The sequence below is a fragment of the Eleutherodactylus coqui genome, chromosome 11 (genome assembly GCF_035609145.1).
Source record: "Eleutherodactylus coqui strain aEleCoq1 chromosome 11, aEleCoq1.hap1, whole genome shotgun sequence".
Lineage (NCBI taxonomy): Eukaryota > Metazoa > Chordata > Amphibia > Anura > Eleutherodactylidae > Eleutherodactylus > Eleutherodactylus coqui.
The window spans coordinates 109,119,574-109,134,738 of record NC_089847.1 but is presented as its reverse complement, the minus strand read 5'-3'; positions in this window follow the sequence as shown (position 1 = coordinate 109,134,738).

Here is a 15,165-nt window from a genome sequence, read left to right as displayed (position 1 = left end):
TAGCGCTCAATGAGCATTATGTGGTGCAGTGATAAAGCAGAAGTGGCGACCAAGTGACCGTTGAGTGCCCCCTGACAAGGCAAGGTTGCAGGGTCTTTGCAGACCCAGACCAGCTGTGTTAGTGACTACTGTCATAACAGAAAAATTGTTTCCCCTGTAACTGGGGTCCTATGGAAACTTCTTCTACAGAGCTTTCATTTCTATGAGCTTGTTTGAATGAGAACATTTTGCATGCGGAGAGAAAAATAGGGCCTGCTCTAGCCTTCTACATTTTGTACAACAGAAGTCCCATAAAAGTCTATGGTAGGTGCAAAAATACGGAAGGGGGAGGGTGTGACACTGCTCGAAACGCTGTGAGATGAACACATCTGTATCTAGTGAGGCTAAATAGAATATTAATCCATGGAAAGGGTGTGAACTGGCCCTGCGTGCGCACAAAAGTGCAATAATATGTGCAGACACGTGCGCAAAACAATTTCAGCAAGCCACGTTCATGCATAAATAATTCCATACAGTGTATATATATATATATATATTTTTTTATATATACCTGTGTGTCTGACAGAGGTATTTAAAGTGTTAACAGTTCTGACGAGCGGCACGGCTCGTCGGAACTGCTGCCGCCGGGTGCCCTCTGTAAGAAACAGCCTGCACCCGACGTTGAGGGGTCCCATACAGCGTCCCACGATGAGATCGCGGGAGGCTGTGTGGTTGCTAGGCAGCCGGGGACCTCCTAAAAAAGGCTCCAGGGCTGCCTATACAGAGTGCCCATCAAGCGCACGGCTTAATAGGCGCTCTGCATAGACAGCCCTAGGGCCTTTCAGGAGGTCCTCGGCTGCCTAGCAGCCGCGATCTGACCGGACAGGCTTCTATCAGGCTTGAAAGAGCCTGCCCGATCCCTGCACAGTATGATGTAATGCCATAGCATACTGTGCAGGACAGATAGTTCGTATCTTGCGAAATTCGTAACTCGAATGTTCGCAAGTCGGGGACTATCTGTATATATATATATATATATATATATATATATATATATATATATATATATATATATATATATATATATATATATATTTACACTGTATCCTCATGCAGGTAACAAACAGAGAAGAAACAATAGAAATTGCATTGAGCCGGCGCCGGCGATTAGTACACTTGTTAATGCTGTTTTTATCCTCCATCTCTCCGTGTTGTATAAATAATCTCCAATCCAAAAGCTAAAGAAAAGCCTAATGAATTACTCGCTAGCGCTTTAAATAATCGTGTTTTCTTCTCTGCTTTGCATAGTTACTATTACCATAAAATGTAGAATAAGGCTGCAGACAAGGGAGAATCTCCTGCACCTGTTGTTCTGTTTGCAGGTATGTCTAATCCTCGTGCGTCATCGGCTGCGGATTCAACAAAGTACGATGAGCCGGGAGATCACTGCTTTGGTTTCCTAATGAGATATACAGCATTTTGTGAATTCATCGGCGGGGGTCATTAAATGTTACACTTAACAGCGTTCTACACAAGGCAGAAGACATGTAATGCGATTGTTCCGCTCCGTACTTAACAAAGAACGCATTGAATTAGCTGCAGCTAATTATCACGCTCCTTGAGGGTAGGCTTTACAAATCTGGGGATTTTCATTGCCGTGAAGAGCTGCTCTCGGGGTTTGGGATGACTCAATAAGTGGATTTAGGAAGTTACTTTTAGACTAAACGATTATTGTTCAAAAAATCGTTCAAAATTAGTGAATTACAACCGTTCGGTCGAAACACAGCGCAATTTTGTGATGTTAAGTAGAGATGAGCGAGTATACTCGCTAAAGGCAATGGCTCGAGCGAGCATTGCCTTTAGCGAGTATCTCCCCGCTCGAGACTGCAGGTTCGGGTGTCGGCGCGGGGGAGCGGTGAGTAGCGGCTGTCAGCAGGAGGGAGGCAGGGGGAGAGAGAGATCTCCCCCAGGTTCCGCCCCGCTCTCCCCCGCAGCTCCGTGCCCGCTGCCGGCACCCGAACCTGCAGTCTCGAGCGGGGGAGATACTCGCTAAAGGCAATGCTTGCTCGAGCAATTGCCTTTAGCGAGTATACTCGCTCATCTTTAATGTTAAGCGATACCACCGGGGACTAATTGGGCTGGCCTGCCTATTCATTAGAATGCCCGCCTTTGCAAACAGGGCCGGCAGCAGGGCAAAGATCAGGAAGGAGCGTGGATCCACTGGCCAGAGGACAGGCTCCATTCAGAACGCAATCATGTCTTTCGTGATTACGTCTACGCTCGTTTGAAGGGGGCCTGAGGGCTCCTTCACACGAGTGTATATGCAAATGCGTATGCTTCAGCGCAATGTATTTGTGCTATGAACAAGGTTGATTTACATGCGTGTCTGCGTATTTCACAGTACTTGCGCACGCAGGGCATCTACATATCCATGTGGAACACCCCCCTCCCACCCTGATTTAAATGGCTATTTAGTCTAATGAGTTCCAAATGTGGTATTTCTTTCACAGAATTGCTCAGCGTATTGTGCATCTGTGCACCTCCCGTAGATTTCAATGGGAACCCTTGCTGCGCGGATGTGCACAGAAATAGAGGAGGCCCTATTTTTTTCGCACGCATGGGAAATGCGCACGCAAAAAGGGGAAATGAGTACGAACCCTTTGATATCAATGGATTCTATTCTCTGCATGCAAATACAGTTGTGTGAAGAAGCCCTTAGGACAGCTTCACACGGGTGTAGGCGTTGTTGCGTACTCCTCAGCGCAACATACTTGCGCTATGAACGAGGCTTTTTTGCATGAATACCAGCATATTTTACTGTATTTTTCGTGCTTACAGGGCACGTTTTTTTGAGTATGGGACACAACCACGCAAGGGTTGGTCATCAGTGTTAGGGCGCGGTCACACGAGCGTAGGCGTATTTACGTTCGCAGCGTTTAATCGCCGGAAAGAACGTTTTTCAGCGATCATGACCAGAGCTAGAAAGCGTATTATCGTTTGTTCCTACTTTGCAAACTATCTTTTCGGCTATCGAATATGCGTTGGCGCGTATTTCGGTCGCATATGTTCCATTTTTTTGGGGGTTGCCGTTTTTACGCGCCGTAAAATCGCCCGTGCGAACGAATACATTGGAAACCAATGCCTCAGATGGTCACGTTTATACGATTGGGCGCAAAAACGCGCCGTTTATGCGCTCGTGTGAACGCACCCTTAGACTTACAGGAGCTAGGATTTCATACACTGCCAGCCTTCTGCAGTTTTCTTGTATAAGGGCGCCCACCCACTGGCGTTTTTTTTCCCTGCGAAATTCGCAGCTTTTTTTTCTCTGCAGGGGTCTATGGGACTTGTAATGTTAAAATCGCGATCGCGCAAAATCGCGATTTCGCGATTTTAACATTACTAGTCCCATAGACCCCTGCAGAGAAAAAAATGCTGTGACTTTCGCAGGGAAAAAAAACGCCAGTGGGTGGGCGCCCTAATGGTGTGAAACAGAGGCGTAACTTAAAGCTCCTGGGCCCCAATGCAAAATGTGTAGTGGGGCCCCTAATTATAATGTTTTATTAATAGTATTGGGCTGCCTATATGGAGAAGAGAGGCCTTATGGGCCCCCTAAGGCTCCTGGGCCCGGGCGCAACCGCATCCCCTGCACCCACTATAGTTACGCCCCTCGTGTGAAGAGTATACAGAGAATGGTGAACAAGGAAAAACATCCATCAAAATGGGATCCTGTAGATGTAAACAGCTAGTCAATGAAAAGGGTCAGAGGTGGATGTCAGGAATCTCTGATGAACAGTTGGTGCACAGTCAAGCACATTGTAACCAAATAACACTTTGGTATTTGCTCCAACTAAGGCCGGCTTCACACAGCCGTGACGGGCTTGCCGCGGAATTCCGTGGCGGAGCCCGTCATGGCGCCCCCCAGAGACCCCAATACTTACCTCTGGATCTGGCGTCCTACGTCCCGCATGACGCTTCGTCGTGCATGCACAAAAGAGCGCGTGACGCGACGGCCGCGTCATATGACACGCCCACAGCGTCACATGACGCGCCGGCCGCGTCATATGATGCGGCTGGCAGTAGGCGGGGAAGCGGTTTCACGCTATCTTCTGATGTGCTCCTGCGAAAGATAGCATGACGGACGGCTTCCATTGACTGCAATGGAAGTCGTCCGTGCGTACACCCGCTGCAAATAGAGCATGCCGCGGGTGAGGTCGGGTGGTTTTACGGTGCGGAATTCCGCGGTGGAATTCTGCACCGTAAGCATTGTGCTATTAGGTTCAATAAAACCTAATAGCTGCGGGCAGAAGCCCTAATGTGTTTGAATTCACAACTCTTTGTTGGGTTACAAGAGCAGAACACTATTTCCAGTATCATTACTCAAAACAGCAATCAAGACTCCAGCGAGCAAAAGAGCACAAAATTTGGATCACTGAGCAGTGGAAAAACATTACCTGGTAAGATGAATCGAGACTTCTGTTGTACCGTATTGATAGAAGGATCCAAATTTGGCACAAGCAGCATGAATCGATGAACCCTTCCTGTCAGTTGATCACAGCATGTCCTTACCTGAGAAATGCAAGCAGCTTCCTGTCCGCATAGGCCAATATTCCTGCAGAAATTCCAATACCTGGGCGGCGACTAACAGAATGGTGTTTAACAAGGAGAAACGCAAGGTACTACAAATAGGCAAGAAAATTGAAAAGCAGCAGCACATGTGAAAAAGACTTGGGTATGCTAATAGATCATAGACTGAATATGAGTCAACAATGTGATGCAGCAGCCAAAAAGGCAAACACAATTCTGGGATGTATTAAGAGAAGCATAGAGTCTAGATCACATGAGGTCATTATCCCCCTCTACTCTTCCTTAGTCAGACCTCATCTGGAATACTGTGTCCAGTTCTGGGCAACCCACTTTAAAAAACACAAGTTCGGAGAAGAGTTACCAAGATGGTGAGCGGTCTACAAATCATGTCTTATAAGGAACGGTTAAAGGACCTGGGAATGTTTAACTTGCAAGAGGAGACCGAATAGCTGTCTACAAATATCTAAAGGGCTGTCACAGTACAGAGGGAGCAGCCCTATTCTCATTTACACAAGGAAAGAACAGAAGCAATGGGATGAAACTGAAAGCGAGAAGACACAGATTAGATATTAAAAAAGTAAGGGTGATCAATGAGTGGAACAGGTTGCCACGGGAAGTGATGAATTCTCCTTCAATGGAAGTCTTCAAACAGAGGCTGGACAGACATTTGTCTGGGATGATTTAGTGATCCTGCCCTGAGCAGGGGGTTGGAAGACCCTGGAGGTCCCTTCCAACTCTACCAGTCTATGTTTCTACAATCTATGCCACAACAAATTCCTGCTGTTTTAAAGACTAAAGGAGATCAAACGCGTTACTAGATGAGGGTCTCTAATACATTGTCCATTCAGCGTGCATTAAAATTACGCAGATATTCAATGTCAGTTCATCGGCATAGCAAGAGTGTATATTGTCACACCATTGCCAAGGGAAATCCATCTTTGTAAGTAGGTACAGTACATCAGAAATGATTATTGTGTGGGGGAATTTTAAATCGAGCGAGGAACGTCCATTAGTCTGAAAAAATGGAAAAATGATAAAGTAGTCTTGTCCTGTCATTCATTAGTACAGGATTCCCTTCCAATTTATTCTGTCAGTAGCAGTCATATAGCGCTATGGTGTTGTTTATTGGGAGGCAATTTGATTCCATAAATTGTAGGTAGGAGTTCGCAATGGCTCACATTGATTTTGTCTTTTATTGCTGTTCTTGGTGGGTGGAAAATCAATAGTCTACACCCACTATTGAATACAATTTTGTTAAATTGAAGTAAAAGATAGCTGTTTAGCTGGGATTTCTTGTTTCCGAAGAGTCATTATATCTTGGCCGAACTAATGTCAACAGAAACTTAAAAGTTTCCAAGATGTGAGCAGCAAGTAAATTAATCTTCTCTTATGTCTGGCATGCGGGATACCACAGCAGCCTATATAAATCAAGACAGTCGTTAAAGACAATAGGGGAAATTTACTAAGCCCGGCATCGGTGCACTGAATACATGAGGAGGCGCACACCTCTTCTTGTATTTACCACCTCCGTGCAGCTTCTGAGAAATGGCATAATTCACACCAGTCTCTGGCATAAATTATACATAAATCTCTTGATCCTGGGTGGCCATGCCCCCTTCCAAGAAGCCCCACCCAGTTTTTTTTTAAAAAAGTGTCGGGGCCAGCGCACACTAAAGAAAAGTTGCAAATTTTATGCAAATCCATGTTTTATGCAAATCCATCAGAAAAAAAACAGTAAATGTGCCCCACTGTCTTTTGTATGGGACATTGTTATATTATTGGGGTATTTTTATGTATATTTTATGCATCCATTTACCCATTTAACCCTTTCCAATCCACTGTCTGACGTCTAAAGACATTCTGATTGAAGGCTGTACAGCTCCGATGTCGGATGATGTCTGGCAGGGTATTCTTACTGTAGATTACTGGCAGCTCTGTTGTCGGGGGCCTCTCCAGCATATCCCATACCGCATTACTGGCTCTAGCCAGCAGATGGCGCCATTGTATAATGGCAGAAAGAGAAAGACCCCTAGGAAACCCTGAATCCAAAATTGAATTGCAAAGCGTTAAACTTATTTTATCTGTAGACCAGTGATCCGCAACCTGTGACTCTTCAGCTCTAGCGAAATTACAATAGCCCATCAAGGCATGTAGAAAGTTGTAGGTTTACAGCAGCTGAAGAGCCACAAGATTGAGATCAATATTCAGATTGCATTTTATTAGTAATCAATGCATGCAGAACTCTAGGTAATTCCAAAGGGTTTAACTACTTTTTCTTACAACTTGGTGTTTTCTGTCCATCCACATGGCTGTCATTGCTAGTGGAGGCTACTGTGGGGTAGAGATTTTGGGATTCCCTGTGGCAGTTAAAGGGGTATTCAGGGTGCAGACCACATTTCGAAATCTAATAAGTTATTTTGTAATAGGTTCACTTTACCTGGTCTAGCTACTATCTTAATTTTCTATCTGTGTCACATGACCCTCCGCCTGAAAAAATATCTCCACTTCCTCTGACATTTTGTCTACTTTCTCCCCTGTCTATAGCCTCCAACATCCTGTAAGCAGTGCATGATGGGGAGACAGGGGTGGTAGTATTATGTTGTATTGCTCATGTGCAGTTCACAGTGCCGGAAGGTGCTGCCTGTATTTCTTTGGCACTGTTAGTGGGAGTTGGTGGTAGTAAGTTGCAGGTCCTGTAAGCTGTGGGCAGAGCTACAACACTGACCAGTAAGTAAAGACCCTTTTACACGCAATGATTATCGCTAAAACAACCGCACGACTGAACGAACTGACTACATTTTTGATAATGGCTTTTAATCATATTCATTTCTCCCACGAGTTATTTGCTCAGCTGGGCGTGTGTTTATGTGAGGGTTTTGTGGCCAGCACGATTCCATTGTCTCATCCTGGCAGAGTAAGCAATGTACTCATTATGTATGCAAGGCAACCAAAAACCATCCTACAGCCGCTCAAAAGCCACTCAAAATTCAAATGGAACAAATTTTGAGTGATCAAATGATAGTTTTTATGCAGGCTGAAAACCAGCGCACAATAATGATTGAATGAATAGTGCACGATGCCCGCGTTTCCATGTAATGATTATCGCTAACTTTCGGCCCTTGGAACGAATTTTGAGTGATAATGATAACTTTGTTCTACGAGTCAGTACAACTACTACGATACTAAACTTGTATAGTTTTTTTTTGCTGTACTACTTTTATTTTTTTCAAAGATATTTAATTTTTTTAAAATTATTTTCTGCCGCCATCTTCTGACAGCCATAACTTTTTAATTTTTCCATCGACATAGTTGTGCGAGCGCTCATTTTTTACGAGACATCCTGTAGTTTACGTCGGTATCATTTTGGAATACATACGACTTTTTGATCGCTTTTATTGCATTTTTTCTGGGACACAAGGTGACTGAAATAAATGCATGTCTGGCGTTCTTTTTTTCTTTTTTACCATGCGTGGTAAATAACATGCTATTTTGATAGATTGGACTTTTACGAACATCGCAATACCAGACATGTATTTTTGTTTTATGATTATGATTTTTTTATTATAGATAAGGCAAAAGGGGGGTGATTTAAACTTTTATTACTTTTCTTTTTATTTACAATTAGTAAAACTTTATTGATCTGATGTTTGCTTTTTTTTTAGTCCCCCAGGGGGACCACAACTAGCAATACTTTGATCGCTCCTGCAGTATGATGTAATGCTATAGCATTACATCATACTGCATTCTGAAAGGCAGTCTATCAAGCCACAACACAGGACGGCTTGATAGGCAGTCTGCTAAGGCAGCCCTGGGGCCATTCAGAAGGCCCCTGGGTGCCATGACACCCATACAGCTTCCTGCGATCTCATAGTTCAGGGGATTTAAAGAATTGACAGCGGCATTTAAAGGGTTAATAACCCTGTGGTCTCTTTTCATACATAGACCGTCAATACAGGCCGTCAAAAGGCGTATCGGTATCAGTGGTCATTAAGGGGTTGAAGGAAAGAAAATATAGGAAGATTCAAATAGTCAGAGCCACCCAAAATATCTTCTGAACAAAAAGAGATACAAGTCAGAAACTTTGTAGAACACATAAATGGGTGGGGAAAACATTTTTTTGGAGTATGAAGGTGCATGTCGGTCACCTTGGTGACTGCCTTCTTGGACTCAGTCCCAGAAACTTCAATGGAAAGGGTATCATAGGATATATAATTTTATGGTAGAATTTCATCAGAAGTTGATAGGTGATGCCATTTTTTTCAATATCTGTAACCATTTTTGAGCTATGGATGATGTGATGTTGAGTATTTATATACTGTATATACTCGAGTATAAGCCTAGTTTTTCAGAACATTTTTTTGTGCTGAAAAAGCCCCCCTCGGCTTATACTCGAGTCAGGGAAGGCTTAAAAAAAATCCATACTCCCCTGCCAGCCGGCGTCTCTTTCTCCGGCGGCGGTGCAGCAGGCTGCTTGAATTCTCTCTGCTGTCATCCCCCACCGGTCTCTTTGCTCGGCTCTGTCATCCCCCGCCATCAGCGCTTTGTAAGTAAGAGCTGTGATTGGATCGAGCATCAGCCAATCACAGCCGGTGCTCGATCATTCACAGCCAATCAATCTGCTTTAGAATTCTCCCTGCTTGACTTTCAAATGCCCTGCCGTCAGTGGTGTAAGTAAGCGCTGTGATTGGATCGAGCGCCAGCTGTGATTGGCTGGCGCTCAATCCAATCACAGCGCTTACTTACACAGCACTGACAGAGCCAAGCAGAGAGGACTGCAGGGGATAACAGCGTGGAGAATTCAAGTAGCTTCTCACACAGACACCGGCTGGGAGGTGAGTATGAAGGTTTTTTTTACCTAGTATATACTCGAGTATAGCTCGGCTTATACTCGAGTCAATACGTTTTCCAAGGTTTTTGTGGTGAAACTTATTGTCTTGGCTTATACTCAGATCGGCTAATACCCGAGTATATACGGTTGTTGTTATGTTGGATTATGTGGCATTGAAAACACTAATCGCATATCTTTTCAGGTACCGAAAGATGCCGTTAACAATCCAGGAGAGAATTAAGGCCATCCTGATGCTTGGTAACAGATGTTCACATGAGGGATCTAGGCTTTCAAGAAAACAGCCAGTGAGTGCGAGTTGTCGGGAAACGGATTCAGAAGTTTGCCTCCGTATTGACTGCGATTGGTTTTATTTTCTACTGGGCAAATCCCAATCTGTATTTGCCCAATAGAAAAAAAACCCAATATGGAGGCAAAATGGAAACATAGGTCATGCTATGTTTTAAAAATTGCAAAAGGTAAAGTCCACTGGTGCAAGTACCGAGTCGTGACCGACTCCTAGGGTGACGTCACATCATGACGTTTTCTTGGCAGACTGTTTCTGTGGGGTGGTTTGCCATTGCCTTCCGCAGTCATCTTTACCCCCCAGCAAGCTGAGTACTCATTTTACCGACCTCAGAAGGATGAGTTAACCTGGAGCCAGCTACCTGAACCATGCCTGCAACCTTCAGGTCGTGAGCGAGAGCTTAAGACTGCATTCCACTGCCCTAACTGAAAAATATGGCCATGTGAATAGCTACATAGATTGACATTAGCTCGGTATTACGGTCCATAAAACACAGACCAAATAGAAAGTTAAAATACATTTGTCTAAATCGGCTTTAGAACTTACTGGTGATGGTTTTGTTCTCATCTGTAGAGCAGCTAAGTAACGATGTCACCTACCAGGGAGTTGTCTCTATCTTTTCGTACTAGTTACCATTCTCGCTTCCTTTCATCAAATATGCAATCACAACACATGAACATATTTTTAGAAGGTATAAAGATAGAATGTGCTGGCAGATAAGAGTCACTTTTTCTATTTTAGAGCTGTCTCTAAATGGTTTTACAGGAACTTTAATTATCTTCACTTCTGAAAATAGCAAGAAAAGGGCTCGGTAATCAGATCACACAAATAAAAGTTCTTTATATAGGAAAATTAGAAGAAGGAAACACGTATTATCCTTCAGGGACTGCCAGCATATGTCATTGCAGAGCTGTGCTTGTACGTTTTCCTTCTTATGAGCATTGGTATAGAAAAAAAGCAATTATAATACATGACAAATAATATTAAAGCAATAAAAAGGGTGATCTGTTGACCTATCCTTAGGATAGATCATTGATATCAGATTAACAAGGGGTCTGACTTTCAGCACCCCGACCGATCAGCTGTATGAAGGGGCCATGGTATTCAGGTGAATGCTTCAGACTTATCCTCGGCTTGTAATGTCACATGACCTTTCTGCAGCTCAGGTACATTCAATTAAATGGGATTAAGCTGTAATACCAGGCACAACCACTATGCGAAGTAATGAGCTGTTCCTAGTCTGCTTTCCTTCAAACAGCTGATCAGTGGGTGTGCCAGGAATCAGACATACTCTATATTTCTGTATAACAGTCTTAGGCCATCTAGGATTATATTGAAGTACTTTTGAACTGTTTTAGGAAAATATTCATGAAGAAAAAGTCAAAATAAAAGGAGAAAAAGAAAGAAAAGGAAGGAGAAGAAGGAAAAATGAATGCAAAGAAAGGAAATAAAATAAAAAGAAGAAGAATGTAAAAGAATTTAAAAGAAGAAGCAAATAGAATAAGAAAGAAAAAAGTAGAAAAAAGAATAAGGACAAGAAAGAAGAAAAAAAAAGGGAAAAAGGAAGAAATAGAGGAAGAAAGAAGATTAACCTTTTCCAATCCACTGTCTGACGTCTTCCTACATTCTGATTGAAGCTTGTACAGCTTCAATGTCAGAAAACGTCCGACAGGGTATTCTTACTGTCTATCGCCAGCCACTCCACTGTTGGAGCCTCTCTGGCGCACACACACTGGCTTTAGCCAGCAGATGGCACCGTTGTATAACAGCAAAAAGAGAGAGCCTTTTAGGAAACCCTGAATCTGAAATTGGATTGGAAAGGGAAAAGAGTTTTAGGGGGATCAACCGAGCTTAACCGCTAGAGGTTCAGGTTGGCGCTGAACCGAACTTTTAGCAAAGTTCAACTGGAACCAGGTTTCTACTATTTTGGTTTGCTTCATTAGGGCTGGGTTCCCACAGGACGGAAATTCCACGGAAATCTTGCGGCTTGGCCGCACCGTAAAGCCGTGAGATTTCTGCGTGAGAGCTGCAGCTTCAAAACCCACAGCATTTCGCTGCGGGTTTTGGAGCGTTTCAGCTGCTGGCATTCCATTGCGGCTTTCTCTCCCCATAGAGAAAAGAGATACTACATTGGGGAAAAAAAAAAAGAATTGACATGCTGCGGCTGTCAATTCCGCGCCGCATCACCGGCTTTGCCACTCACTACAGATTGGCCGGCCCGTGTGGACGAGATTTTTGCAAAATCTCGTCTACATGGCTGGCTAATCCCGGGATTCGGAGCCACGGCAGATTTTCCGCACACGGCAAATCCGTCCCGTAGCGATGTAGCAATCACTAACATGACCGGCACATTGTGATAACTTGATTTACAGCATTGTAGTACATTGTAGTTAAGTTATCATAATACATTAAATACTAAGTTAACATTTGCTACATCTGTATGGTCAGGACTGACCATAAGCATTATGGAAGTTCTATTTGTCAAAGTCAGCTGGACAGGTGTTTGGTAATAAAGTATTACTTTAAAACTATGGAAAATTACATACTTAGAAGTATTTTTGAGCTTTAAGTAGAATTTGGCAAAGCCTTAAGTTGACACCACATGAACAGATGGGAATGTGACATTGAAAAGGTTTAATGATTACTCTATTCTCAGAGTACATTAATCTAGGTGCTCTCCTTGCCTCCCCATACAGAGTTTGTGAAACTATCTCAGGATACAACTCATACATACATTAATGCTATTTTGGGATATTCTATGAAAAACAAATCCATATAAATTAATGGGTACTCTGCTTTGAACAGTCTCATCACTGGGACCCAAAGCTATCAGATGTAATGTGTTGCTGAACCCAGCAGCAAGTGTACAATCACGCTGCAGTGCCACCACACATGTAAGGTAGTATTACACAGAATTAATTGAAATACATTGGCTGTCAGTGTATGGTAATGTACAAAAACACTATCTTTTCTCCTTAGGGAGAGCACACAGGTGGCACTGTGGAGGTATTATTCCATCTCCCTTATTTGCATATTACCCAGAGGAGCATAAATGGCCATTTGAGTCTCCTCACTCACCGTCTAGGTGCTTTCCCTAAGGAGAAAAGAGCATTTCTGACGTCCATCCCAGGCTGCTCTCTAGCAAAGCCAGACTCCTACTGTACACTGATGAAGGGAAAATACCCAAAGGGCTCAGTCACATGGGCATTTTGCCGCACGAATTTCTGGACGTATAACTAATGCGTTCAAAAATTTGCATGACCTAAGCGGGCGTCGCGGCAGAAAAAACGTTGCTAGCAGCGTTTATCCGCTCAAAAGGGCCCTTCCTTAAAAAACAATCCAAAAATGTGCAAAAATAAAAAAAAATCTATACTCACCTCTCTGCAGCTGCCGGGGCTCAGCCACGACCAGCCGGGTCTTCTCCCTGCACTGCTCTGAGTAGTATTCAGCAGGTGGGGGTTTTAAATCCCCGCCTGCTGAATGGGCTGCCTTTAATTGGCTGAGCACTGTGACCAATCAGAGGCAGCTCTCAGCTGTTAAATGACAGCTGAGAGCTGGCGCTGATTGGTCCCTGCACTCAGCCAATCAGAGGCAGCACTCACCCATTCATGAATTCTTAGACAGTGCAAACCTAGACTGAACAGTTTTAATATCCGCCACATTTATTACAGTAGCTATGCTGATAAATCTCTCAAATTTTAAGCAGTCCAGTCTAACTTTATACAGTGCCACCTTTTAGTTTGCTTAGTTTATAATTAAAATTGTACCACTTTTTGGCACATTTTTGATGCATTTTTTCGACGCAAAGTATTGTCTTTAGGCCAATACCACCTTTTCTAAAAAAGGAGCTTTGTTGGACATAGCAAAAAAAGTACCCAAAAATGTCAAAAACACATAGTAAATGTGGTACGAATGTAGTGACCCAGTACTGTCACTACATAATAATATTGACATTTCTAGAAGAGAGTGTTTATGTCTTTAAATGTGTGATGTACTGTATTTATGTCTTGCCTTGAAGGTGGTAGCTTGAGAAGGATAAAACAGCCCAGTGTTCAGCTAATCAGCATGGAACAGTGGGAGAAGAAAAGTTATAAAGGTTTCTGCAGTTATCTAGAAGGTTCAGAGGAGAGTAGAGAGTGTAGTGTTAACACGTAAACTAGTTTAGGGAACAGTACAGTATCTCACAGCCATTCCTGGATGTATTCCTTGAAGGGGTTCTGTCATTAGAAAAAAAAATCAATACTTACCTATTCCTGCACAGGCAGTCTTCTTACAGCATCTTCTTCTCACCAATCCTCTCCTGGCTTCTCCAGTCCCCTGTGCTACCTCACTGCAAGCCAGACAGATCCTCTTCTTCTTGTTATGAAGCATCCATTCTCTGTGTTCTTCTTCCGACGGGTCAGTTTTGGTTACATCACTAGTGACGTAATGTTCACTGCCTAGCAAGGAATGCCGAGCTGTTGCAGAGACTGTGCATGTGCAGTCTCGGCAATAGCTCGGCACTCCCTGCTAGGCTGTGACATAGTATACATTGCCCTGCAGGAAGAAGAATGCCGGCAATGGAAGCTTCATCACCGGAAGATAAAGAATCGGCTGGCTGGAAGTGAGGTGACCCGGGGGGACTGCAAGAGACAGGAGAAGATCGTCGAGGAGAAGATGCGGTAAGAAGACTGACGGTGGGGAGTGGGGGGGGAATAGGTAAGTATAGAATTTTTTTTGCAATAATAGAACCCCTTTAAGGAGACGTAGTGCATAGTGAAAGCTGCTGACTCCAGGGCTGTGGTGAAAAACACATAACAGGTAGTACGGAGTACCAAGGTAGCAGGAACTAAAGCCACCACCCTCAGGACCAGATGTTGAACTGGATTGTAAAGTTTTGTGCCTTTCTCAATTGGATGAGCTAAATAAACATGGGTTCAACTGTTTCCTCTTTTTTAATCAGGGTTCACACTACACCATACGACCACACCAGGGAGCAGAGATCAGCCCTTTTACAATCACCCCATATTTCACTGCAATGTAGCCGGTTGTGGAGTGACTCACACTGCAACAGCCACCATAAGACAGGGAACCAGATGCCCATAGCATCATTCCAGATCTTTACACAAGCATGTTCAACTGTTTTCTGGCACAATTTGCACCATAAAACTGTCACATTTTCAATAGTAAATAAGCCCCATTGTAGTCAATCTACTCCCTGGTTCATGAATGAAAGTCTTAAAAGATAGACTTCAGCCAAGGCATGAATTCTCCAGTTCTATGTGTCCAACACAAAAATAAATGGAAATAGAGATGTTAGAAATGATTTGCCAAGTCTTAGATTGGCAGCAAATCACAATAATTCACAATTGGGATAATCAAAGAGCATAGTTGTTCATACTGCACATGTAGGGTATTTAGAACAAGTAGAAACAGTTTCATAAAAAATCTGTAAATACTTTATTTTTTTGCCACTCTTACAGGGGTAGTC